Genomic DNA, 25,132 nt, shown 5'->3' with positions numbered 1-25,132 from the left:
ACAGCTGTCAGGTATTTGTTTCTGAGATTCTTGTGTCCAAATGGATTGGGAACCCTCTTGCTACATGACATCAAACATATTTGATAAAATACAAGAATTATTCTTTTAAATGCATAGCAAAGCTCATAAGCAACTAAGAAAAGTCCTTAGAGACCAAAAAAATAAACAGGAGCACAAAGAGAGAGTGGTCAGTAGGCAAGGCTGCCAGCAATGGCCCTAGAGGCATTTGACAATCTCCCGTAACCAAGCTGCACCGTCCAATACTGTAGCCACTAGCCACATGTAGCTTTTTTTAAATTTAAATTCGTTAAGACTTGGGGCACCTGAGTGGCTCAGTTGGTTAAGCGACTGCCTTCGGCTCAGGTCATGATCCTGGAGTCCCGGGATCGAGTCCCACATCGGGCTCCCTGCTCAGCGGGGAGTCTGCTTCTCCCTCTGACCCTCTTCCCTCTCGTGCTCTCTATCTCTCATTCTCTCTCTCTCAAATAAATAAATAAAATCTTTAAAAAAAAATAAAATAAATTCATTAAGACTACGTAAAATTTAAAATTCCATTCCTTTGTCATACTACAGACATTTCTAATGTGGCTACTGGGTTGCTGTGTTAGCAGAGATGTGTAACACTTCCATTATCACAGAAAATTGTACTGGACAATGCTGAAGGGCTTTCAGTGTTGACAGTCAAGCATGGGACAAAGTCAAAGCTTCACACTGTACAAGATGGGAAGTCAGACTACAGTTAAGCACATAAAGCCTGACCCCTGAAGAACTACATCTTCAGTAAAAAGAATAAACTATGGGGAAAAAAAATGTCTGCCCCAAAGAAAAGCAGAAGGAGAATTCTCTCCTGAATCTAGGTTTATTTGTGTTTGGGGAGGGGGAGAATTCACTGGAAATCTGTAACCAAAACCAATCTTCACACAGGTTTCAAGTTCAAATCCATACACTTGTATGTTATAAAAATCTCAAGCCTAGAAATCAAGCCACCCTGGTTTAACAGTGTCCTCAACGGCAAATTCTTTCTGGGAGAAAGCACTCTTAAGCCCGGTCTCACAAGCATTTCCTCAGATACAGTTACAGTAAAAAGTAGCTCAAACTTTAAAAACAGGCATAAGCAAGATTCAACAGAAATAAGTAATCACAAATACACTGAAAAAGGAAAGGACAGTAATGTTTCAAAATACAACAGGAAATGGAAAATATGAGCAAAAAAGAAGGCAACAGATTTGGAAAAGAATCAGGTGAAAAACAGGATAACTAAAATTAAATCTCAACAGACAAGTTCAGCAAAGTAGGTTCTCCTAAAGAGAGAATTAATGAACTAGATGATAGATCTGATAACCTTTTTTTTTTTTTAAGTATATTTATTTTTGGGGAGGACTCTCTATACCCAACATGGGGCTTGAATTCACAACCCGGAGATCAAGGGCCACATGGTCTCCCGACTAAGCCAGCCAGGTGCCCCTGAACCGGAAGACAGATCTAAATTATCCAGAATGCAACAAAGAAAGAAAAAATACAAAGCAAGATTAAGGGACATGAAAAATCAATTAAAACATCTAGTATGTGTATCTAACTGGAGTTTTAGAAAGAGAACATTAAGAATGAGGGAGAGAGAATCTGCAAAAAGATTATCTGAACTGATGAAAGATACTAACGTACAGACTCAAGTTCAGCAAATTCCAGAAAGTATAAATGAAAGAGAAATTGACACCTAGAGATACCATAGTGAAACTGTGAAACATCAATGACAAAGAGTTCTTAGAAGCAACCAGAAACAAAAGGCAGATTGCTTACAAAGCAACAACTAGACTTACACCTGATTTATCAACTTCAACAAGAGGAGCCAGAAGACACTAGAATATCTTCAAAGTTCTAAGAGGAAGAAACTCTTTTTTTTTAACATTTTTTAAAGATTTTATTTATTTATTTGAGAGAGAGAGAATGAGAGATAGAGAGCACGAGAGGGAAGAGGGTCAGAGGGAGAAGCAGACTCCCTGCTGAGCAGGGAGCCTGATGTGGGACTCGATCCCAGGACTCCAGGATCATGACCTGAGCCGAAGGCAGTCGTTTAACCAACTGAGCCACCCAGGCGCCCCTAAGAGGAAGAAACTCTTAACTATAATTATATCCTCAACTCAGCGAAACTATCTTTTCAAGAAAAATGACAAAATAATGAAAATTTCAGACCCAAACTGAGAGAAGATAGTAAACAGATCCTCATTAAGGATGGGGGCTGGGAGGGATGGGGTGGCTGGGTGACAGACACTGGGGGAGGGTATGTGCTATGGTGAGCGCTGTGAATTGTGTAAGACTGTTGAATCACAGACCTGTACCTCTGAAACAAATAATACATTATATGTTAAAAAGAAGAAGAAGAAGAAGAAGAAGAAGAAGAAAAAGAAGATAGCAGGAGGGGAAGAATGAAGGGGGGGGAATCGGAGGGGGAGACGAACCATGAGAGATGATGGACTCTGAAAAACAAACTGAGGGTTCTAGAGGGGAGAGGGGTGGGGGGATGGGTTAGCCTGGTGATGGGTATTAAAGAGGGCACGTACTGCGTGGAGCGCTGGGTGTTATATGCAAACAATGAATCATGGAACACCACATCAAAAACTAATGATGTAATGTACGGTAATTAACATAACATAATTAAAAAAAAAAGGATGCGTCCAAAGCTACAGTCACAAAGTAGGAAAATGATGCCAAAGAGAAGGTCTGAAATCTAGGAAAGATGGGAGAGAAAAACCTGTAAACATGACTAAATGCAAACAAATCTTAGAGGTATGGGGGCACCTGTGCGGCTCAGTCGTTAAGCATCTGCCTTCACCTCAGGTCATGATCCCAGGGTCCTGGGATCGAGCCCCACATCGGGCTCCCTGCTCGGCGGGAAGCCTGCTTCTCCCTCTCCCACTCCCCCTGCTTGTGTTCCCTCTCTCACTGTGTCTGTCTCTGTCAAATAAATAATAAAAAAATCTTAAAAAAAAAATCTTAGAGGTATGATTTCTACATTAGGAGTTAGCAAGAAAAAAAAAAAGGGACCTAAAGTCCTAACAACAGCATGCAATCTAGAAGGGAGGTAATAAGAATGGAAATATTCCAAGTTTTTATGCTGTATTTCAGGAGGAAGATATGACAGACACTATCCTCTGTTCATATGTCTTCCTTCACCCATTGCTCTTGCTCTGGCTTCCCTAGGGGTGGCGTATACTCCCCCACCTCATAGATTTGGGGGCCTGCCCATATGACATGTTGGACTGGCACTCTTCTAAGAGGAGGTTCTAAGAGCATTGCACTTGTCTGAGTTCTCTTGCTCTCCTACAATTCACCCCCGATAGCGACTGGTCCTAGAATGAGTAGACACCTAGCACATAACTGAACCCACCCCACAGCCTATAGACAAACCCAGCCAAACCCAGCAGAGACTGCCAAACCTATGAGCTAGAAATAAATGTGTGTCATTTTACACCACCGAAATGTTGCAGTGGTTTGTTACACAGCATTATTATTGCAAAAGATGACTAATACAGAGAATAAGGACATTAACTTTAAATGCAAATTAAATTTGTGAGTTTTAGTTTTACTAGAAAACTTTACTCACTAAATTTGTGAACATACACAGACACATACTGATACCATATACATAAATTTCCAAAATACATAAAATTAACAGTAAGTTGTTTAGGGACATACACACATATACTGTAACTATGCAGAAAAGCAAGAGAATGCTAGACCCTAATGTTGAGGCTGCTGGTTTCCTCAGGACAAGTAGTGGGATAGAGGAAGAGAAGCAGGAAGAGGTGATCCAAGAGGGTATTGATAATGTTCTATCACTTAAGTTGAAGGAGCAGATAGTATGGACACCATTATGTAACACACATTACACAGAGCTTTTTGTATGAATATAGTATTTTGATATTTTAATATGAAAAAGCAAAAAATCTCCAATAAAATTCATAAGTGAAATGATTATAAATAAAAGGAACACCACATGGGGCTCCTGGGTGACTCAGTCGGTTAAGTGTCCCAGGGTCCTGGGATCGAGCCCCGATGTCGGGCTCCCTGCTCAGTGGGGAGCCTGCTTCTCCCTCTGCCCCTGCCCTGCTCATTCTCTCTCAAATAAATAAATTAAATATTTTTTTTAAAAAAAGGTAACATAACATGTGTTCTCACCTATATAAAGGAGTTAAATGCATTTGTAATCTTTAAACTATGATTAAGAGGCAGAAAGAGTTGTAGTGACTCATTCATTCTTTAAAAGTAAAAAAGACAATACCAAGTGAGAGGCAGCTCCACTACAAATTGCAAGAGAGCTTTCATGTGCAAAGACTGATGATTATACATTATCCACACGTAAAAGCAGCAAAGAATTGTTATCATTTGGGCTGGCTGAACTCCGCTGTCTGATCACGAAAGCTGATCTCATCCTCAGAGCTGTACAATCCAAGTTCATTTTCTAGTAGAAATTCCTAGATCCTGTTTTGCAACATTGCTATGTGTTGAACTGCCATCCCAAGAAAGAGCTTAAGAAAATTTCCTTCATTGAAGCATTATTTGTAACAGGAAAAAAAAACTATAAACAACTTAAATGTCCAATAATAAGGGATGGACTAAATGAACTGTTGGTAATTTACATGTAATGGACTCTCATGTATCCATTTTTAAATGTCTCAAGAAAATTTAATGACAGAGTCAGTGAATGCTCAGCAATGTACTTTATGCAACTTTCTCACAGTCAGCAAGAATTATCAGAAATGATGCCTCAACCAATTTAAATTTATTTCCCAAAGGGTTATAAACAAACACTTAAATGATTAATGTTAGGTTTTTAAATTTAAAACGGATAAATAATATACAAATTTACTATTCATTCAATAAATATTTACTGAGCAGCTATTCTGAGCCAGGCAGTGTTCTAGGCTCTGGAGACACAGCCAAGAACAAAAAAAAGGTCCTATCCCTGTGAAACTTACATCTTCGTAATTCTACTACCTTTTTTCTTAATTCAGATTCATAGTTCATTAGTTCAAATATATATGTCGAGGCACATTCCCAGGTAATGCCTTCTCATTCGGATAAAGAAATAACTTCAGTTTATATTAAACTCATCATTCATTGACACAGAAAGTCTCCCCACTGTACTTTCCCAATTCTTGGTCATTCTATAAAAAATGCTCTTTCTGCAATTTATACTCCCTGAAACACAATGCTAAATTTGAACAGCTTTAAATACTTTCCCAGCTCAAGAGAAGTAAAGCAATCTTCTATCATTGCTAGAGAGAAAGGAGGTTTGTTCATCTAAATCAACAACGTACTTCCTGCTAATAAGATCAGAGAATGAGAGGGGCAAAATGTGAAATCATTTGATTTCCCCGGTTTGTTTACACGTGTATGTTAATGAAGCATCAGATAAGAATGAGGTCTAATTTCCCCTTCTACAGGTAGAATTTGAGTTAGCTTTCCAGAAGGACTTATCAAATTCTAGTAGCTATACACTGGTAAACAGGTCAACTTCTAGGTATTTAGAAAAACAAACGTCCTGGGGTGCCTGGGTGGCTCAGTCGTTAAGCGTCTGCCTTCTGCTCAGGTCATGATCCCAGGGTCCTGGGATGGAGCCCCGCATCGGGCTCCACGTTCAGCAGGAAGCCTGCTTCTCCCTCTCCTGCTCCCCCTGCTTGTGTTCCCTATCCTGCTGTATCTCTCTCTGTCAAATAAATAAATAAAATCTTTAAAAGAAAAAGAAAAACAAATGTCCTTTCCCAAACTTCCTTACTTACAGTTACAGAGGCAGAACCTTTCAAAAGCAGCTTATAATTTGTTCACATGTTGTATTTGCCTAATGCAGTTGATACATACTATCAGAACTGCACATAATGCCTGAGCTCTACAGATAAAAGCTAAAATGAAGGATACACTATATCTGATTTTCAGAGGCCTGGCATCATTTAAAAAGTCAGCTAAAAATTCCAGACTATCTCTAGTTAGATTCTAAACACAAGAATCCATCCATCCATTCAATAAATACTTACTCAGCTAGACAATATGCAAAAACTTCCCAAGGGGCTTGAGACAAAAAATCAAGACAAACCTGGTCCCAGCCATCTTGCCGCTAACCAAACACATCCAGGGCAAAAGTACTGTAAGGGAAATGGGAGTGAAGAGCTTCAGCTCATGCAAAGACCCTGTGCTGAATGAAAATGAGCCAATTTATGGGCCATAAAATGTAAATACATAAAGTTGAAGAGAAGAAAATTCATGTCGTCAATAAAATCTGGAATTCAGTAGATGTGAGCCTTGCAAGAAAATCACTCAACATATAAGAAGTTCTAGATGCAAGAGGTACAGCTCTGCCATTAATCAGCTCAGGACTTTTAGATCAAGTCACTTCATTGCTCTGAGACTCAGTTTCTTCATCTGTAAAATGAAAGCTAAAATTTTAAGCAGCTACCACTCAAGATTGTCAAGGGATTATGCATGAAAAAATGCTTTGGTAAGGGCGCCTGGGTGGCTCAGTTCGTTAAGCGACTGCCTTCGGCTCAGGTCATGATCCTGGAGTCCCGGGATCGAGTCCCACATCGGGCTCCCTGCTCAGCGGGGAGTCTGCTTCTCCCTCTGACCCTCTCTCCTCTCATGCTCGCTCTCTCACTCTCTCTCTCTCAAATAAATAAATAAAATAAAATAAAATAAAAAAATGCTTTGGTAAACCAAGTATCTTACATATACTCGTACTGATTCAGCTTTTTTCAGGCCTTATTTTTAAAAAAATAAGTTGAAATGATATTTTTTAAGATTTTATTTATTTAGGGGCGCCTGGGTGGCTCAATCACTTTAAGCATCTTCCTCAGGCTCAGGTCATGATCCCAGAGTCCAGGGATGGAGCCCCACATCAGGCTCCCCACTCAGCAGGGAGTCTGCTTCTCCCTCTGCCCCTCCCCTCTTCGTGTGCTCACTCTCTCTCTCTCCCCACCCTCCCACCCCCCGTCAAATACATAAAATCTTTTTTAAAAAACCTAGGCATGCTCATAACTGCCTCAAAGAATAGACCGCAGTGGAAGTAAAACTGCATTAAGCTTCAAAGCCAAGTCATCAGAGGCAATCTAGCCTCTCTCTGGCTCAAGGGCTCTCCACCCCTCTCCCACTGCACGTGGGTGCAGGACGCTAGCCCTTGGAACACTGCCACCGAGCTGTGAGCACACTTTCTGTCATCAACCAGACATGTGAGCAAACCTTCAAATACTATTAGGCCCAGCCCTTCAAGCAGCCCTACTTGAAACCAAATGAAGCTAAGAAAAGCACTGCCCAAATTACAGTGTTGTGCAGAAAATAAATGTTGTCCCTGTTTACGTCACACTGAGTTTTGAGGCAATTTTTTAGGTGCCAGAGTAACTAGAACAAGTACAGGGCAATAAAAGAGAAACACTACTGCTATGTGCAAAAACATAGCTGAATTTCATTAATACTATACAATGACGAATGAAAAAAGCCAGATCAGACACAAGACAGTAGAACATACTGTGTGATACTATTTTGACAAGAAAACCAAAAAATGCAAAACTAGTCTATGGTAACAGAAAACTGAGTAATTGTTACCTGAGGCAGGGAAGGAAGGTGGTATGGATGGTTCCCCATCCATCCTGAGTGTGACAGGGCCTTCTGGAGTGGCAAAAATGTTCTATATACTGAACAACTGGATATGATTATACACTTCATTATATTTATAAAAATTCTTCATGGCATATATTTAAGATTAGCACATATTATTATATGTATATTATACCTTAATTTAAAAAGGGGGGCACCTGGGTGGCTCAGTCGATTAAGTGACTGCCTTCAGCTCAGGTCATGATCCCAGGACCCTGGGATCAAGCCCCACGTTGGACTCTGCTCAGCAGGGAGCCTGCTTCTCCCTCTCCCTCTGCCTGCCGCTCTGCCTCCTTGTACACGCTCTCTCTCTCTCTCTCTCTGTCAAATAAATAAATAAATAAATAAATAAATAAATAAATAAAATCTTTAAAAAAAAAAAAGGGGGGTGCCTGGGTGGCTCAGTCGTTAAGCATCTGCCTTCGGCTCAGGTCATGATCCCAGGATCCTGGGATCGAGCCCTGCATCGGGCTCCCCTGCTCTGTGGGGAGCCTGCTTCTCCTTCTCCCTCACTTGTGCTCTCTAGCTCTCTCTCTGTATCTCTCCAATAAATAAATAAAATCTTTAAAAAAAAAAAAAGGGTGGGGTAGGATGGTAATCAAAGAACTGACAAGGTAATAAGGAATTACCAGGCAGAGTCCAAGAGAACAGAGAGGAGCAGGGCACGCTGGGGTTTCTTCCCTCCTGGAAATGTTTGCCTAATCAAAAAACTGGAAGGAAGACAAAATGTCAAAGTACAAGATCCACCAAGGGAGCCATCCCCTGCTTTACAATAAGACCCCAAAAAGCTGAATCCCAGAAGAGATAACACGGAAGCACACTAAACCAGTCCTTGCATAGACTCAAAACAAACAAACAAACAAACAAAAAAACCTCAGTTTGAATAAAGGTAATCCCAAGTGCCTGGCAAAAGCAACTAGAAAAGTCTTTACCTAAATCTATAATTACTTCTAGAAATATTTTTTCAAATAGAATAAACAGTACACAATCAAAGATAAGTAGGCACACAGGGATATAAGACCGCTCGAAAAATAAAAGATCACAGAAAAAACCTATGGGATAGCTTACTCTGTTCAAAGAGATATGCGCAAAGCTTGAAAATTTTGATAGGGAATTAGAAATTATGAAAGTGGCATAGCAGTTTTTCAAAGGAACCAAACTGAAATTCTAGAGTGCAAAATACAATTAACCAAAATTAAGAACCCGGAGAATAACATTTAGAGCAGATTAGACAGAGGTAAAAACTAACTTAAGTAAACTGGAAGACAGACCACAAGAAAATATCCAGAACAGAAAAAAAAAAAGAAAAAAGTGGAAAATACAGAAGACAAGTGAAATACATACAGGAGTCAGTGAGCTCTGACACCATGGAACTGAAGTCCCAGAAAGAGCAAGCAAGAGAATGGGAAGAAGCAATATTTGAAGAGATGATATCTGAGAACTATCCAAAACTGATGAAAGACATCCAGACGCAGCATCAAAAGGTATATACCCCAAGCAAAAAAGGGGAGGATTATTTGAAACCCAAAGACAAAAGAAAATCTCAAAAGTAGCCTGAGAAAGAAACAAATTACCAATAAAAAAGTGATAAACTATAACTGACTTGTCAATAGAAACAAAGCCAAATATTAGAGAATAATCTCTTTTCCAAAGGACTAATATGTATGTATGTATCCCCAGTCTAGAATTCTATACCTAGCAAAATGTATCCTTCAAGAATGCAGGTGGAATAAAAACATTCTCAAATAAAAAGTTTGAAAATTTGTCAATACAATATCTATTTTAAAGAAAATACTAAAGGGTATTCTTCAGGCAGAAGGAAAACTATTTCAGTTGGAAGGTCAGTAACACAAGAAGGAATGAAGGAAAAGAAAATGAAGTAAGTCTAACTGAATTATAACAGTGAACAACAGAAATTCTCTAACAACAGAAATACATCTTTGGGGTTTAAAATATATATGCATTTTAAAACACAGTAACAACGAAATAGGTTAAAAAAAGAAGAAAGAAAATTAACTTAAATGTTTTTAAATGTTTTAAAATGTTTCATTCTCTGGAAAAAAGAGTGGAAGTCTCAATTAATACTACACTCTGATAAGCTGAGAAAACATAGAATTTCTTAGGCAAACACTTAAGGAACGGCAAAGGAATACATAATCCCAAGCTAATAAAAAGGAGGTAAATGAAATAATGATTTTTAAAAAGACAATCCAGGGGCACCTGGGTGGCTCAGTCAGTTAAACATCTGACTCTTGATTTCGGCTCTGGTCACGATTTCAGAGTCATGAAATCGAACCCCACATCTAGTTCCACACTGACTGTGGAGCCTCCCTGGGATTCTCTCTGGCCCTCTCCCTCTGCCCGTCCCCCCCCCCCACTTGCGCCCCATGCACTCTCCTCTCAACCTGCCCACCAACCTCTAATAGGACAATCCAAAACAAAGCTACAATGAGAAAAAAGAAACATGTAAGACAAAGAGATTTTTTAAATTTTTAAACATTAATGTCAATAGTTACTGTATGCCAATTCATTTTTATAAGTCATAAGCAAAATACACAGATCTAGCCAATGCACATATACCTAAATTTTATAAAATTTTAACCACATCTATTCAATTTTTTCCCATTGTGACTGACTTCTCAAAATCTTACTTCACCTTCTCTTTTCTTATCTTACTACAGATATGCTAACAAGCATTAAAATGTCCAAACCGAATAAAAAGAAACAGGAGCAAAAGCCCAGAGAGCCAACTAGCTTATAAATATTGCATTAATTCCATAATAAAATATTAATTTGCCACTACTGATTTATATAAAATTATTGAATTTAATATATTAAGAAACTTAAAAACAATATTCTTTCACTTATTTCATGAAAAACATTACTCTAATATTTTTTAATTCACTTGTTAATTTAGTGAAAGGAAAATTCCAGGATACAATTACAACTTTTTCTACACACACACACACAAATGTCGGCAAGACACAGGTGCAACATGTACCTCTTTCAGAGAATAAATATCTATTTAGTGCCAAAACCACATAAGCAAACAAGATATGAAACTCCAGTCACTCCTGATCTTCCTATAGGCAAATGAAACTACCTGCCACTTTTATATTATATATATATTTTTTTTTTTTTTTTGAGGGGGGTGGATTGCTACTACCATTTTGTGAGAAGTAGATATTTTAAGTGAGGTAGCCTAAGCTCTTCCAAAGAAACAATGCTAGCAAAATTAAATCAAAATGCTATATTCATATCATATAGTATCTCTGTAAAGAAATCAAAGAATCTTAAATATTTAACACTTAATTCCTGTCTTTCAGATACAGAAACTCACAAGTGAATGGTGCCAGAGTTAAAAAAAAAAAAAAAAAAAAAAAAAAAAAAGACATCAAATTGTACAGAGAGTCATTTCCAGGTCTACTGTGGCTAGGGTCAACTAAACTGACTCCCTTTCCATAATGGCTGTGGAACAAGACTGAGCCCTTCGTTCAGATGACTGGAGTATGGTGCCAAGAGCCTTCTCTACACAACGAACCGTGGTTGCTGCCAAGCCATGTGGGGAACTAACTCATGCACAAGCATCCTTATCTAACCTTCAGGCACAGTGTACACGCTCTTCCCTTATCCTCAGAGTGTCTCACCCACTGCCCTCCCCTTTTCATCTACTATCTCCTCCGTATCCTTCAGCTCTTACAAGTCACTTCCTCAGGAAAGCTTGCCCCGCCACCCCTGAGTCAGGTTAGGTTCCCTAGTCATAGGTTTAATAGCTCCCCGTACTTTACTTAAAAGGACTGATGCCCCTGTGGTGGAAAACAAGGTACCTCACATGAGGTCATGAGGTACACAGAAGGCACTCGAGAAATACTTGCTGAATGAACAAATCTGAATTTATGATTCTGCCCCAAAAGAAGCCTTTAAAAAGTAAGTTATTGACATGAAAAATCAAGGTATTTACATGGAAATAGCATAGACCAGTTGAGAATCCAAGTGTTTGCAACTCTCATTCCCAAGCTCTGACCCCCATGTACTATAATGAAATGTGGCAGAAGACAGATTTCTTTCTAATTAATATTATTTTTTTATTGACTTACACTGTAAAAAGTGAGATACTTTTTAATGGAGGAAAAAAAGAGACTCTAAATACAAGTGAACTGCATCTAAATACAATATGCCTTTCAAAAATCACCCTGAAGGGACAATCTATAACTTTCTGGTAATAAACGGTCAGAATAGTGTTGATAACAATACCATTGCACTAAAACAAAACAAGAATGGTTAAAGTGAAATTGCAAACATAAACCAGAAAATGTAATCACCTGCCTCTTTCTAACTGAAGTAGCAATTCCCAAACTTTTAATGTTGTGGCAAAGTGTTCTGCCAGCTTCAGACCGCCTTAACATGCCTAGCACATTTTACCCAAAGTAACTTTGTTTTCAATTTGCCACTAACTTTAATTTACTGGCCTCTTTTTCAACCACCTTCACAGGCTACAAAACAGAACAGGAACTCGAGACAGATGTGCACATGGTGGCCAAGACTGACCAGTACAACCCTCTGCTCGGCACTGGAGGGCCAGATTGAATCCGCCCTGCCAGGAAGTTGTTTTGGTTCCCCAAAAACGCTAAGGATGACCCGTCAATTAACAGATGGCGGCAAAGCTGACACTTCTACTTACTGGCTTGTTTAACCAGTGGCAGTTGTCCTCACTAGGAGATATTTCATGTCAAAACACAGTTATAATTGGTAATGGGCTATCCTTTTCAGAAAAAGTACACCAGGGAGTCTGACAGGCTAGCTCAAAACAGTAAGTAGGTACAAACACCAAGACTCAGGGCCCAAATTCTTAATGTTTGGCAAAAGATGCTTCTTCAAATGCCTTTGCGAGGACTCACTAATTCTTTATATAATCAGCAAAGGAATTCCTGTTAACTCAGGATACCGGTTTTCTTTTAAAAAGTTAATTTATATTTTTATTAGCATAATTTTTTTTCTTTTGTATGTTGACATATTTCAATTGCCTATGTAGAATACAATATAGGGTCAATATTCGTTTTAAGTAGAAACATATATTATGTTTACAAACTTTATTATCAAAAATGGCAAACTCAGAAATATTTTTAATTTTAGGGTCTGAGAGTGAGAAAAGCAAATAAACCACGGTTCATTTGATGCTGGCTAGCTTAATTCTTATTAAAATGACTTCACAAAAGAAAAAAGTACCCTGACTTCCCTCTAATAGAACTTCCCAGGGATTCAACATATGAGGGGATTGGCCACGAAGATCTCTAAAAAGTTCTGTTCAACTTTTCTGAGCTACAGACTTAATTCCATTTATAAATGGATTAATATAGGATTAAAATCGCTTTCTACCAGCAAGCAAAATATTTAAGATCGTGTCCCCACTTCCCCCCCATCTGTGTCCCATTATTTCCCATGACTGGGTATTGCCCCAATTCAAACATCCTTCCCAGTCCCATAAGGGACTCATTTCACTGCTGTTAAAGTCTACTGACTAAAAATCAACTGTGGATTAAAATGCGGGGAAAGGGGCGGGGGGAGGGGGGAGGCGGAAAGAGCTTAATCCCCAATTTATAGAAACGTCTTTCAATTTATAGAAATGCGGATTCAGAGACTCCTCGAATTTCCTGGCATTAAAATACCTGCGAGCAACCATTCTCACGCATTAGATATGCCGCACCATCACACGGCTGTTAGCTCTAAACTACTTTGCAAACTTTGCAAAGGCGCACAGATTTCCAGGCTCTCCAGGTCCCTCATTCACCCCATCCTCCTCTAGCCTAGTCGAACAAAGTTCCGCGGCACGAAGGCAATAATTTAAAGGAACGAAGTTTGCCTCAGTCCTGCCCACTTGGACTCCACAGGACGCAAGTGAAACTTGCAAAGGAGACACGTCTCCCGGGTACCCGAGCTTGCTCCGCCGGGGCGGGGCAGGCAGCGGGGTTCCCCCTTCCCCCGGGTCTGGCAGACCCCGGCTCCTTCCACCTACCCCCTTCACCGGCCATCAGGTCCCCCTGCGCACCGTACCCCACAGACCCTCCCCTGCGCCCCAGCGCCCCCCACACGGCGCCCGCCAGCCTGCCAATCACTCCCGCAGAGCCCCACGATCGAGGTTCCAGGGGGCACCAGGACGGCCCCGCACACGTTTCCGGAGCCTGACCCTCGAGGGCTGAGGCAGGGAGCCGCAGCTCCGTCCACCTCCCCGGGGCCGGGAATGGCGGCGTCCGGCTCCCCAGGGCCAACCCCAGTCCCTGCCCGGAGGAAACCCCGGAGACCGCCGCCGCCGACCGGCCCCCTGCGGTGGGAGATGAGGAAATGAAGTTACCTCCGGCCGGTCCCGTCGGCGGAGGCTGTGGGAGGGGGCAGAGCGGGGAGTCGGGGCAGCCGAGCAGGTCCCGGCGCGGCGGCGGCTACCGCAGTGCCCTCCGCCCCATTGTTTCCCTTCCAAAAGGATCCCGGCGAAGCCGAGCCCGGGAACCAGGAAGTTCCCCGGCGCGACACCTCCTGCCGCCGCTATGGAAACGGCCCCCGCCTCCCAGGGCGGCTCGCCCGGGACCCCGCCTCCGCGCCGCCGGCCCCGCCCGCCTCACGGGCCGCCGCCAACCGTCGCCGCTGCGGCCGCGGCCGCCGCCATCTTGGCGCGGCCGGGCGGCCTTTTCCCGGCGGCACGTGCGCGCCGCTCCCGCGTTCGCGCTGTCCACGGGGGCGCGCTTCCAGGGCTGCGGGATGAGGGCGCAGCTCCCCGAGATCCTGGGGGAGAAGCGGCGCCTCTGACTCTCGGCGGCCGAGGGAAGGAGGACCCGCTCCGCCCTGCAGACCCTGAACCTGAAGCGGGGCTTCGAGGCACCGCGCGGAAACGACCCACTTAAGCTGTCCAATTGAAAAGGTCAAGGGAGGGTGAGATCACGGGTCAGGTCCAGGGAGTAGTGGGCGAGAGCATGATCTCTGCAGCCAGATGGCCGCGTTTTCCATTTCTGGCCCATCTTATTAGCTGTCAGAACTTGGACACTAATTTTCTCTTTGCCTTGGTTTCTTCATCTGTTAAGTGATATAATAATAGTACTTTCCTCACAAGGTTATCACCTGGAACAAGCAAGTGCGGGGTAGCTAGTGGGTGCAAAATGATCGTTCCTTCGATAAAATGGTTATTGCTTCTTAAAGAAATCACATTTCTGTCATTTTTCAGGAACTTTAAGTGTTCAAATCAGCACGACTTTAAATAGGCTACTGTTTCAGATCCCATCACTGCATAAAATTTCCCAAATGTTCATCTTTTGTCCCATCTTTCTCTAGGTCAGCTTTCCTTTTTTGTATCACGGAAATTGTCAAGAGTTTTCATCTCCAGAGTCTTCCATTAAGAGGTGCCATAAAAAGATGAATGATGTAAACTTTCCGACACCGTAATTAGCTGATAGTTAAGTGATTTATTCAATAGAAGCTAGAAAAGTTAGGGTGTGCAAATAACAGAGGCTTCCTGTCCTTGATTCCAGGAACCAGAGTTACTAAAGCTGGCAACTCTGCACTGTTGTCATTCTCTTTTTCCAGCTGGTGAAAACGGACACCAAAAAACTGGGTGCTGTGTGCAATATGGAAACAGAGGATGGACAGGAAGTGGGATCACAGCCTCTGTTGAAGGATGCAGACTTCACTAACTGCGGAAGACTGGGTCTTCGATGGTCTCCAAGGCTCCTTGTAGCTCACAAGTGTTGGTCTTACTCGCACATAAACTCTTTAAATTAATACTTCCCTTTGGCTATTCATTTAAACCAGATTTGTGAAGACTAGTGTTTAATAAGGCTGATCCAAAACTGGATATGTGAATTGGGGTAAAAACAGATCAAGAGTTGGCAGGACATGGGAAACTTTTTCAACACCCAAACGCTTCTCCAACAAAAGTTCTGGAGTGCTCCGATTAGCGATTACCCGGATTGAGATACCTGAATTTCTGAAAGGCAGGAGCCCCCACTCATCCAGCTTTGTAGTCCCGCTGCACCAGCAGTTTGCTTTGCACATTGTAGGCCCTCGATTAATGTTTATTGAATTAAATGGCCATGTCTGTGGCTGAGTGCTCATCATTTAAGGAGACCTTGGGAACCACAGAGACACACGAGAAATGTTACTCAAGGGACATCACTACAGACATCATTAAACAGGAACCCCAAGTCACTAGTTAATGGAATTTTGGAATGAACAGCCCTGGCCACGGGCTTATCTGGCAAAATAAAGTGGAAATTTCAGATACGTTTTTTCCATAACTTATATGGGTATTTTTTAAAACTTTATTTTGGACCTAATTATGAGCACCACTGATTCAATTTTATGCTTCAATAATAGCAGTCTGACTCTATCATACAGTTAAAGTTCAGAAATCCCCACCTTTTCCCCCAAATCAAAGTGTCACCAGTGAGTTCTCTCACTTCAATATAAAACCAGTGTTTGTAGGTATAACTTCACGGGCTTGCCATAATTTTTGTATATTTAAGCATCTTGGAGGTATTATTAAATGGCAAACACAGATTTTTGTCTTTATATCCCCAGTGTAGGGCTTCACACTGGGGTAGGCATGCAAATTCACTTATCTGTGGCATACGATAAACATAGAATTTACGTCAGTGATTATCAAGGATTTAAAGATAGAATCATTTTTCCTCTAAACAAGGATGGGCAAACTTTTTCTTAAAGGGGAAATAGAGTAAACATGAAGGCAGCTGTAGACAATATATAACAGGATGAGTGTGCCTTTATTCCACTAAAAACCTACTTATGGAAATAAATGGGTATGACCCACAAGGCCATATTTTGCTGACCCCTAAGTAATTATATTTATATTAGATTCGTTCCATTTTATATTCATTCCAATGTGAAATGCCAGATATTAAAATACAAAGGGTAAAAGCTTGATATCAATAAAGCATCAAAAAGTCAAAAGACCTACAGAGTGAGTTTGTGTTACCAATTAAAATATTTCACAAATACCAAAGGTTTAGAACTACACCTCAGGTACTATAATGGAATAAGATAGAGGGATATTTGCATTTCATTTTTGCAAAAGCTGTGAGTTATGATAATGGAAATACTTAAAATGTTGACAAAGGTAAGAGTGCATGTCTAAACCCCCCCCCATAGGATGCTATAATTACTAAAGCCAGAAGTACAATTTGAGGTGAGAACATAAGAACATAGAGAAAAAAATCCTCCAAATCATCCATGCTTCACTGTCATCTTCAGAATGTGGATGAAAGTGTAGGTCCTTTGAATCTCCTGTAAATTGAGAATTTGAAATGTGAATCCATGGCTATCCGATCCATTCCAATTTTCTTTTAATCGGGGTAAGCGGATAGCTCCCTGGGTTAGGGGAGAGGAGGGTGAAGAAGGGGGTAATAAAGCTATGGAAAATTCTGCTCTGCACATTTTCATCCTCACTAGCAGCAGTACTTCCTGAAATTTCATAAGGAACCGATGCTCTTCCCATTAGTTAGGAAAGTCACCTCCAATGACACTGCATATAATTGTTCTTCACTATTGGGAAAAAGACAGACTAGTCAATGTCTGTGCACCCGGTATAAGTAAAAAAACAATGGATAACCAACAGCCACATCCACACTGCTCATATGAAAAAGTTATCTTTTGGTTCAAAAGAGAAGTTATTGATGCAGAGTGAGGAAAAAGTTTGTGGAAGAAATGTGAGCCCCATAAAATTGTATGCAAGATGTTGTGTTCATAGTTCATTCATTACTTACAACTATCTGGAGTTTTCTTGTTTATTTATTGGTATACTTGGGTTTTTTTTCTTTTTTTAAGATTTTATTTGTGAGAGAGAGAGAGAGGCAGCACGAGCAGGAGGGGCAGAGGGAGAGAATCTCAAGCTGACTCTATGCTGAGTGCAGAGCCCAATGCAGGGCTCGATCCCATGACCTGAACCAAAAGCAAAAGTCAGATGCTTAACTATCTGCAACACCCAAGCACGCCCCTGGGGCTTTTTTTCTAGCTTAAGAATGTGCATGACCTGAGATTGGGGAACTTAATCTGTCTTCTTCCCCATTTTATCCCTTGGTCCGGATCACTGTCTGGTACAGAAACAGCTCTATAAATAACTGTAGAAAGAATGAAGGATGAGAAGGAGGGAGGGAGGAACAAAGGTATACAAATACCCATTTTCTCTCGGCAAAAATTTCCTAACTTCCATCATAAGCTCGAAAGGGTCTATGACTCAAAAATAAAACAAAACAAAAATAAGTAAGAATGACTGTTTTTCAGCTACAAAGGCTGACTCTCATTATCTCCTCTGCCCCTATGCTCACCAGCCACCCGGCTCACAACAAAATGGTTACCATGGTTTGCCAGAAATCTACAATGATGCTATATCATTTGGAAAGTGTCTCATTATATGTTTTTCTAGCTTTAGAGAATTGCTTCTCCCCACTTGACTTCAAGCTGCCATACTTGAAGTCTCCATTTGACCACCTCCTAGGTTCCCTGCCCTTTATTTTTTAAATCTCCTCAAACAGAGTTGTATTAAAAAGTACTATATGATATTGAAATACACATGAAGTACAACTTCAAGGCATTTTTGTCCCTGTTTTAGGGTGACAAAACTTTTGCCTCTGTGTGTATGATTTTTTAATTAACTTTTAAACCCTTGTGTACCTAAATCTATATAAAGTTTATGGCAGCTAATTTTCAAAGATGGTCCCCCAGTGACCCATGCCTCCAATGTTCACATCTTTGCATACCGTCCTCCTCTTGAATCTGGGCTGGCTCTGTGATTCACTTTTGACCAAATGAATAGGGCAGATGTGGGTGCCTGGGTGGCTCAGTCGGTTAAGTGTCTGCCTTCAGCTCAGGTCATGATCCCAGAGTCCTGGGATCGAGTCCCGCATCGGGCTCCCTGCTCAGCGGGGAGGCTGCTTCTCCCTCTGCCCTTCACCCAACTTGCTCTCTCTCTCAAATAAATAAATAAAATCTAAAAAAAGAAGAGGGCAGAAGTAATGCTACATATTTTCTAAGACCAGAATGATAAGAGGTCCTACAGCTTTTGCCTGGGTCTCTGAAATACCCTTAGTGGCCTCCCTCCCTGAACTCAGCTTTCATGTTGAGGTCACATATAAGTGACAACCTTTGTCGAGCCCCTATCCAATGCCAGCATCAACTGCTAGGCATGTGGGTGAGCCACCCTGGGCATCCAGCACAGTTGAGCTTTCAGATGTCTTGAGTATCTGTGACCCCATGAGAAACCCCAAATAAGGACATTTCGGGTGAGCCTAGTCAACCCATGGAACAATGGGAGCAAAAAGTAATTGCTGTTTCGAACTGCCTTCTGCTTGTTCGCTTGCAACTGACAGAGTTGGTTCACTATTTCTAACAAATGTACCATTCCATTGTAAGATGCTAATGTCAGTGGATACTGGCTGAGGAGTATAGGAGAATGCTCTGTACTATCTTTGCAACTTTGCTATAAATATAAAATCACTGCAAAATAAAAATGTTTAGTTTTAAAATTCACGGTTCAGAGTCCACAGGTCTCCATGGGGCCAGGGAACCTGCTTCAAGGAGGAGTCTTGGGGATGCTAATGTACATGATCAGCAGATAACATTTTATAAGATTGTAAAGCAAGTTGTTCAACTAAAACCATGTAGTTGGAATACTAAAAAAAAAAAAAAAGTAATTGCTGTTTTAAGCCATTGAGTGTAGGGTGGTTTGCTACCCACATATTGATAACTGGAATAAGTTGATTAAAAATAAAGTGCTAAAGCTAGAGTTAGCTATATTGAAGCTAAAACAATAAATAACTTTATCAAAATTAACAGAAATGTGGTATAAGAAGGTCAAGTTATAGAAGAACAAGGTGAACTATAAGAGATCCTCAGGTACTCCGGAGCATGTTTCTGCTGATTTTGTCTGGCTCTTTCCTTTGAGGTGGGGTGACGCTCTGGACAATGTGAAACATCATTAACGACCTTAAGCTTCTGGTGTCTGCAAAGTAAATGGACTTGCAATTAAATGTGACTTAGACAGACATGAAATAAGTTCTGCCCACACGCTTTGGCTAAAAAAAGAAAGAAGTGGTCACAAGTAGCCAGTACTAAAGATTCATTTAAAATGAGACGATAGATGGCAAAAAATTTTTTTTTATCTACTCAACTTCTCTATTCTATTTGCTAACTTCATGAAGATTGCAGGTCCATAATTCCTAATCAACAATTTTGAAATCTAAAAAGCTCTGAAAACCAAAAGTGTTTTTCCCCCTAAGTGTGGCATCTGAACTCATTTGGTAGCAACTGGACTTAGCCTTAGGCTATTTATGGCCTTTATTTTATTTCATATGAACCCTCATCCCATTACAGAACTATCAGTGTGTTTGGTTACAAGGTCCTGGCCAAGATCCCATTTACACTGCCCCGCAAGTAATATGTAGTAAGTATATGTGTTGTGTCCCCCTTCTGAAAATCGAAACTTCTGAATTCCAAAACAGTTCTGGTTTCAGACATGAAGTAGACTTTACTGGAGACCTGAAGTTAACATTTTTTTGTGCAGGGGTGAGACAATATAGTGTGGAGTCCTTGAACACTTGATTCAAACAGCCTGAGTTCAAATCCCTCCTCCACTGTTTGTCACCTTGGAGATCTAGGTCAGGGAGTAACCCTCTGCCTGTTTCCCCCTCTGCAAAATGAAGATAGTAATAGAAATTACCTCACAGCGTTCTTAAAAGAACTAAATGAGATTATGCACGTACAGGGCTTATCCCAATGCCTGGTAGTTAGTAAGCACTCAACAAATGTTAACTCTTATTGGATTATTATTAAACAGAAGCTTTCTAAAAAATTCAATAAAACTAACCATATCTCCATTACGGTTCAGGAAACTAGTCAAGGTATCACCAGCAGGAAGATATTTAACACAGGGAATCAGAAGCACACAATCTTTGGAAGGAGGGAATGGGGGAAGGGGACCAGCACTGAGTCCTGGGTTAGTCCACCACAGATGTGGACCCGAGCGATGTCAGGAAGCCGCTGCACCCACAATCAGAAAATGACAGGAAATGACATGAAATCACGGCCGATGTCACAGTTCCCCTGCAGCTTAGAAGCTGGTAACTGTCAGGGGCACTCTTTGTGGTCTCGCTTCACCGAAAAACGTACGTCTGCCAAAGCCCTAGGTCAGCCCCTGCTGCCAGAGGAAGAAAGGGACGCTCCTTACGCCTTTCAAATCCCAGGACACCTTACCAGAACTGTGCTGGCAAGGGACTCTGGGAAATGCAGCCCTTGCAATACAGATGATACCCAACACAAATAATTTAATATTAATGATTAACATTTGCAAAGTTGTAAAGTATCGGCCATAACAGTTCAGTGAGGTAGGCAGGAACTGAGAGCTCAGAGGGGCTTAGTGATGTGCCCAGAGTTGGCTGCATAGTGAGACACTCAGGTGCTCATATTCCAAATCTAAAGTGTCTCTTTATGCCAGTGCCCATCTGAGTCCTAAGTTTTTCCCCAAGTCCTCATGCCATTCATATTATTATTTACGTATTGTCTCTAAGTTGACTCACATTTCTCCTTAAATTAATTTAAATAGGAAATTTTGCATCACTATCTAAAGTATAATGCAAATCACTAAAGTGGAAAACAGGTGTCATGTAACATAAATGGAAGATAAAAGTAAAAATAAACGTACAAAAAACAACAATGATATTAAGACCACTTAGATAGCATTGCCCACAGAGGGCACAGAGCCTGAAGCCTGGTCTCTCTTTGTCGAAAATGGGGATTAGCATGTGTTGGAGTGTTAGACATATTAACAGCAAACATCCTAACACCAAATTGAGACCCTCTCAGTGATACATTCACAAGACTAAACGCTGACTAAAATCCTTGAAAAGAAATTAAATTTCTCACTGTATGAGGCAAAGTTATTTAAAGCCTTGCTTGCCCATCTTACGTTCCATTACATCCCACTCACTCTTCAGGTAACACGGATTTCTGCCCTATCAATTTTGAAAGTTGAGCTCAGAATCAGAGTACTGATTAATTCAATTTTGAAAAGTACTTGGTAACAGGTATTAAATACATGTCAGCATGTTTTGCTCCTACTAACTCATTCATAGAAGATTTTTTTAATGTAGAGGTAAGATTTGCATCACATAAACCATTTCAAAGTGAACAATTCAGGGGCCCCTGGGTGGCTCAGTCAGTTGGGCATCTGCCTTTGGCTTGGGTCATGATCCCAGGGTGCTGGGATCGAGCCCTGCATCGGGCTCCCTGCTCGGAGAGGGGCCTGCTTCTCCCTCTCCCTCTGCTGCTCCCCCTGCTTGTGTTTTCTCTCTCTCGCTCTCTGTCAAATTAATAAATAAAAAATATTTTTAAAAAAACAAAGTGAACAATTCAGTAGCATTTAATACATTTGCAATGTTGTACAACCACCACCTGTATGTTGTTCCAAAACATATCCATCACCCCAAAAAGAAACTATACACCCAGTAACCAGTTACTCTCCCTTTTCTCTCCCCGCAGGCTCTGGCAACTACTAACCTTTCTGTCTCTATGGATTTACCCTGGATGTTACATGTAAATGGAATGATATGTGATCTTTGTGTCCACCTTCTTTCACTTAGCATAACGTATACACATCGTAGCATGTACCAGTCCTTCATTCCTTGTTATGGCTGAATAATATTGCATTGAATGGATATACCACATTTGCTCACTGATTCATCCACTGATAAACCTTTGGGTTGTCTCCAACTTTGGGCTATAGTGAATAATGCTGCTATGAACATGTGTGTACATGTATCTGGGTCAGTACCTGTTTCGTAGTTACTTTGGATGTACACTTAAGACTGAAAGTGCGGGATCGTACAGTGATTCTATGTTAACTTTCTAAGGAATTACCAAACTGGTTTCCATAGTGGCTGACCCATTTAACATTCCTACCAGCAGTGACAAGGGTTGCAATTTCTCAATATCCTTGCCAACACTATTTATTTTCTGCTTTTGTGATTATAGCCGTCCTTGTGATTGTTAAGTGATGTCTTGTGGTTTTGATTTACGTTTCACTAATGACTAATGACGCTGAGCATCTTTTAACGTGTTTATTGGCCATTTGTGTATCTTCTTTGGAGAAATGTCTATTCAAGTCCTATGCCCATTTTAAAAATTGGGTTGCGGAGTTGTAAAAGTTCTTTGTGTATTTTGACCCTTCTCAGATAGGAGATTTGCAAATACTTTCTCCCATTCTGTAGGTTTCCTTTTTACTTTATTGGTAATGTTCTCTGGTGGGCAGAGGATTTCTATTTTGATGAAGTCCAATTTACCTACTTTTTCTCTTGTTTTGCTTTTACTGTCATATCTATGAATCAATTACCAAATCCAAGGTCATGGGTATTTACCCTTATGTTTTCTCCTAAGAGTTTTATGTTTTAGCTTTTATATTTATGTATGATTTTTAAACTATACTATAAAATTTTCACAAAAATAAGGTAAATCCACTGACCTAGATTAACTCTATAACCATTGAAATTTACTCACCCTTGAAAGACTCATTTGTTTCTTTAATAAATGGGTTTGTTTAGCCATGACTATGAACAAATCACTCTACTAGATTGTATGTATATCTGCAGACAATACACATACATATGTATATTTATTAGTACACATACTATTTATTAGGAGAGTATATTATTCTTATATACTAACAGAAAGGTTATAGAAGTGCTAAGAAGAAAGATTGGATTGCCAGTTTATGAGAAGAGGAGGAGTTTGTTCAAATTACAAAAAAAAAAAAACAATTCAAACTGACTTATATATATAATAACACAGATGAGTTACTGGCTCATTTCACTGAGAGCCAGCTAGAAGATGGGCTTGGTGGGATTTGATGGTATTGTCAAGGACCAGCTTCTTTCTCTACCTCCCCTCAAGTCAGCTCCATCCAACCAAGATGGCTGCCAACAATTTCCAGAGCTATATGCATCCTTATCTCAATCGGAGAAAGTGAGCAACCCCCAACTAACACTCGTCTCTGCCTCTGGCTATGGTATGACCTGAATCCCATACCCATTACTGGGTATCCATAAATGTTGATTTATGGCCAGGGTGTATGATTATGTTAATTGCTTTCACTGCTGTTTTGCACCAGTAATGGCGTTGGGCTTCTCCCCACATGGGGAAGATATGGTTCTCAAATGGAAATTGGGCAAGTGACAAAGAAAACAGGAAGGGATGGGGGGGTGGGGCATCACAATGTTCACCACAGGTAATCTCAGAGTAGTCTTAACAGAAGAGAAGGGATTTGACCTGGTCAGAGGAAATCAAATAGCAGAACAGTGGGAAGGCTCATTTTTTAAAAATAGGGAATAATCATCCATTTTAGCTCGACCACTGGTGTCAAGTGAAAGTTAGTAATCCTAGTAGGCTAACTTGAGAGCATATCATAATGAAGAACTTCAAATACCTGACTAAGCAGTTTAGACTTAATTCAACAAATAGCAAAAAGAAAAACAAAATGACCTTATTCTCAGGAAAAAAAAAAAGTATTTCTCTAATTAAAACTGTATGGAGATGAAAGAATTTTAGAAAAATTCATTTTAATGCTCAGTCTTGCTATTTGATAAGCTATATTCACTGTAGAAATTCATTCATTCAACTGGCAAATATTGAATTGAATATTGATGATCTAATGTGTGTTCAGCACTGTTCTGGCAATAGCTGGTCGTTTGATGGTGAAAAATAGTAATGTCGTTGCTCCTGTGAAGGCCACAGGCCTGTGGAGAACCTATCAACTATATCATCATGGCATCAGATTCTAATGTCTCATCTGCCTTTGGAAAGCATTACATTCTGGGTCAGAACTGCTCACTCACAGTCAATGGGAAACAAGGTAAGAAAGCATTCAAACCATAGTTAACACTCTTGACTGAAATCTCCATGTGCCTTATCGAGCTAATCCATCCCTCTTCTAAGTCCTCCAAGTCCAGTAGATACTTCACTACAGAGAGGTCACTCTTTAGCCCTACTTAGATGAAGGGTCACGAGCTTTGCCTAAAGATTTTACTTACCTCAAGCTCAATATGCTTATCTTCACCAAAATGGATGACTTTTGCTTTACCTCAACTGTAGACCTAAATATTGTCAAGTTAAAATCAAAGCAGAGACTAGATAATTATGTTACATTACCCATAATGTACTTGGAAGTTCCTTCTTTCTTATCTCTGCCCCCTTCCCATCCCAATCCCTCTCTCTTGGCAAACCTCTACTGTGTACTTTAAGGGGCAGGACTGGAGAAGAACAGCTATACAACCCCTTACCTGCCCGACTCCCTAACTTTTGTTACGAGTCACCCCTTTCTTCCGTATGTTACCTGGGGTAACATAGGATGCATCTGAGATGAAAACAGTTCTCTTTCCCAATCCAGAAAATGTAGCTTTGCATTGGTCTGAGAAGCAAAAGAGCCTAACTTAAAGCTGACAAT

General features: G+C 40.7%; 1 protein-coding gene across 2 annotated transcripts in view; it reads right to left on the bottom strand.

The window, feature by feature from the left end:
- USP6NL (USP6 N-terminal like) overlaps positions 1-25,132 on the bottom strand; it is a 288,797-nt gene that overhangs the window by 168,725 nt on the left and 94,940 nt on the right. The window contains exon 1 of one of the 2 annotated variants that reach the window (XM_025853520.2): positions 13,994-14,240. The exons of the other annotated variant lie outside the window; for it this stretch is intronic. The gene's annotated coding sequence lies outside the window, so the exon portion shown is untranslated. Of the gene's footprint in view, positions 1-13,993; positions 14,241-25,132 lie in introns of those variants that run through there. 2 annotated transcript variants of the gene reach the window in all.

This window comes from Callorhinus ursinus, unplaced genomic scaffold (assembly GCF_003265705.2).
Source record: "Callorhinus ursinus isolate GAN/ISIS: 27379988/994484 unplaced genomic scaffold, GSC_fseal_2.0 scaffold36, whole genome shotgun sequence".
Taxonomy (NCBI): Eukaryota; Metazoa; Chordata; class Mammalia; order Carnivora; family Otariidae; genus Callorhinus; species Callorhinus ursinus.
This window is presented reverse-complemented; position numbering and strand designations above follow the sequence as displayed.